The 3,691-nt window shown below is 41.5% G+C and overlaps 1 long non-coding RNA gene across 3 annotated transcripts; it reads right to left on the bottom strand.

Moving 5' to 3' along the window:
• Nucleotides 1-1,731: 1,731 nt before the first annotated feature.
• On the bottom strand, nt 1,732-3,371 carry LOC104088141 (uncharacterized). 3 transcript variants are annotated; one of them, XR_011409380.1, is made up of 5 exons: nt 3,000-3,371; nt 2,547-2,712; nt 2,286-2,385; nt 2,101-2,196; nt 1,733-2,005 (listed from the first exon to the last, which is right to left on the bottom strand). It is a non-coding gene; the product is annotated as an uncharacterized lncRNA (long non-coding RNA). The 3 variants fall into 3 exon arrangements; XR_011409381.1 differs by having other exon boundaries at nt 1,734-2,005; nt 2,109-2,196; XR_004504770.2 differs by having other exon boundaries at nt 1,732-2,196; nt 3,000-3,368.
• Between the last annotated feature and the right edge of the window lie 320 nt (nt 3,372-3,691).

Raw genomic sequence — 3,691 nt, 5'->3', positions numbered from 1 at the left:
TTCGGGAAGAGAAAGGTAATTTCCAATTTACTATGTTAGCAGGACCCTAGGTGAGGTCAAAACTAGGTACTCTCACCTAGAAAAGTTGGCGCTCGCTTTGGTAAGCGCCTTTAGAAAGCTAAAACCATACTTCCAGTGTCACCCCATATGTGTCGTGACTACTTACCCGTTGAGGAATGTTATGCATAAGCCTGAGCTCTCGGGCTGGTTGCCCAAATAGGTCATGGAAATAAGTGGGTACGATATTGAATATCGACCCCGGACCGCCAATAAATCTCAAATTTTGGTAGACTTTGTGGCTGACTTTACATCGGCCCTAGTACCTGAGGTCGAAAGAGAGTTATTAATCAACTCAGGGACCTCCTCGGGTATCTGGACCCTCTTTACGAACGGCGCTTCGAACGCAAAAGGGTCCGGACTTGGCATCGTATTGAAGCCACCAACATGCAATATAGTTAGACAATCTATTAGGACTGTGAAATTGACTAAAAACGAGGCCGAATATGAGGCCATGATTGCAGGTCTCGAACTAGCCAAAATCTTGGGGACAGAGGTGATCGAAGCCAAGTGTGACTCCATCCTCGTGGCGAACCAAGTTAATGGGACGTTCGAGGTCAGAGAAGAACGAATGCAAAGGTACTTGGATAAGTTGCAGGTAACATTACATCGGTTCAAAGAATGGACTTTGTAACACGTACCTCGAGATCAAAACAGTGAGGCCGATGCTCGTGCTAACTTAGGATCATCGGTCGAGGACGACGAGTTTAACTCGGGGGTAGTCGTACAACTTATGAGATCAGTAGTGGAAGAAAGCCATATCGAGATTAACTCAACGAGCCTAACTTGGGACTGGAGAAATAAATATATAGAATATCTGAAGACCTGAAAACTGCCATTGGATACAAAATAAGCGAGGGCCCTGCGTCCAAAGGCAGCCCGGTTTAGCCTGTCCGAAGATGGAACCCTATTCAGAATAACATTCGATGGCCCACTCGTGATATGTCTAGGATCAGGGGATACCGAGTACGTTTTGAGGGAAATCCACGAAGGCACCTGAGGAAATAATTCAGGCGATGAATCATTGGTTCAATAAATAATCAGAGCCGGCTACTACTGGATCGATATGGAAAAGGACGCGAAAGAGTTCATCTAAAAATATGATGAATGTCAAAGACGCTCCGATGATTCATCAGCCCGGGGACCTGCTACATTCGGTTTTGTCACCATGGTCGTTCATGAAGTGGGGAATGGATATCGTTGGCCCCCTTCCATGGGCACTAGTAAGGCTCAATTTATATTATTTATAACTGATTATTTTTCTAAGTGGGTGGAAGACCAGGCATACGAAAAGGTCAGGGAGAAAGAAGTCATCGATTTCTTTTGGGACCACATCATATGCTGGTTCGAAATGCCGGCCGAGATCGTATGCGACAACAAGAAACAATTCATCGGCAGCAAAGTAAGTAAATTTCTCGAAGATCATAAGATCAATAGGATCATATCAACACCCTACCACCCTAATGGGATCGAACAAGCAAAATCGACCAACAAAACCATACTCCAAAAGCTCAAAATGAGGTTGACCGACGCCAAAGGAAAATGGAAGGAAATTCTACTCGAAGTCCTATGGGCATACCGTACGACCTCGAAGTCCAGTACCGGGGCCACCCCGTTCTAACTGGTTTATGGTGCCTAAGGAACCCAGTAACTTTTGCGGAGACCCTGTATTTTTATTAAAAATTTTATTAAATATCTATAAATATATAACTGTGAACCCAGTTATTATTGTATATTAATTTGAGATTACAATAGGAACTCATAAACTTCAAATCATGGATCCGCCTCTGCGCGCAGAGCTGTAAAAAGTTGAACGCCAGAAATCTAGTACTGAGTTCAAACAAGTATCTGTACAAATATACTTAGAATCTGGATCTGATTTTTGTATATATTGTAATCCCAGAAGTTCCCTTTCCAACGGTGTAAACGGATTGTGATTTTGACGTGTCTGCAAAGAAATATAATTTTTTTAGTCGGGGCGCGCAGAGCTGTAAAAAACAGAACACCAGAAATCTAGTACTGAGTTCAAACAAGTATCTGTACAAATATACTTAGAATCTGGATCTGATTTTTGTATATATATTATAGTCCCAGAAGTCCTCTTTCCAACGGTATAAGCGGATTATGGTTTGGACGTGTCTGCAGAAAGATATGATTTTTTTAGTCAGCGCGCGCAAAGCTGTGAAAAATAGAGCACCCAAAATCCAGAGCTGAGTTCAGAAGATTACCTGTGTAAATTCACGGGGAATTTACACCTGGTTCTGGTGTAGATTGTAGTCTCGGAAGTCTACTTCACGACACCAAAGACGGATTGCAATTTCAATATATCTGCAAAAATATATGTTTTTTCTCGTGAAGACGCGCAAAGTTGAAGGATCAGTAACTGAATTCGAAGTTAAGTTTTGAAATTTGCCTAAAACATGGCAGCTACTTTTATATATGATGTAGCACCTGCAGCATAGTCCCGTTTCAAGAATTTGAGGTCGTACCTGGTCCTAGTACTTGGAAAGGAAATTTATCCTCACCAGAATGAAGCAAGGCGCTGCTGCGACGAATGATGTTACGCCTCCGACACTGCTATTAAAGGTGGCAAGTCTCGCGAGAATTGTGAAGTAGATATCTTAACATCAGTAGATGCCTAAGGGCTTGAACCAGCTGCATAAGTGATCAAGGCTATCAGTGTCTGCTCGATGAAGGCAATGTTCAGTTCATTAGCTAACGACATGAAAACTAATGACGCATATTGTGCAAGAACGAAGTCCAAATAACAAACATCTGGCGTGCAACATATTAACTATATGAGTTAGGCGTCTAATTGGTATTAGAACTACTTGCTACGGGGATATAGGAACTCCATCAAAGGTTTTAGGTAGCATTTAGCAAAGGAACAAAACTGAGCAATGATAATAAAGAAAGCCAAACAATTTCGCAAAGAGAATCACCTGTCAACTGCTACCATGCAAAGAGGGCTGAATATGTATCTTAACAAGTTTGGATCTACCCTTTTATAGGCGTAGGAAAGCAGCAGGTAAACTCAAAAGAGCCGGGAATCGCAGGATAGGGATAACTCCATCTGAATCAAATTGAGGATCTCAATGGAAAAGACTTTGAGTAATCAAAAAGTTGAAGTCCATCCATGTTCTGACAAGGATGTGTTTTGTTTCATGATTAAGGGAGTAAAGAGGTCTGGAATTACCGCAGGCTACGAACAATTCGGCTTTGCCTCGCTCCTACTCAATATGGGCTCATATTAAAGCCCCAAAGCTTAAGGGGTTTATTTCAAACAAGTTCTTTTGGAAATTCTAAGTCAGCTCAAGGACCAAGTTGACCATCATTAACAATACTTCAAGCCTAGTCGTTGAGGTTCGGCAAATCTAAACCGTCAAGTTTTGAAGTAGGGGGCATTTGTAACATACGAATTTTTATGGACTAAAGTCTGGGACAAATTCTTAAATTCAAGAAATGGTTAGCCTAAATCAAGTTTAATTATTTAAGTCCAATATGGATTTAAAGTAAAATCTGATTTTATTTGGGCTCGTTTATTTAATTGGACTTCAAAATATGAGCCCCTTTCACTAGCCGGAAGTCCAAGTGGCTAAAATTACATCTTAAAGCCCAAACAAATGACACACGT

This window comes from Nicotiana tomentosiformis, chromosome 7, assembly GCF_000390325.3.
Source record: "Nicotiana tomentosiformis chromosome 7, ASM39032v3, whole genome shotgun sequence".
Taxonomy (NCBI): Eukaryota; Viridiplantae; Streptophyta; class Magnoliopsida; order Solanales; family Solanaceae; genus Nicotiana; species Nicotiana tomentosiformis.
This window is presented reverse-complemented; position numbering and strand designations above follow the sequence as displayed.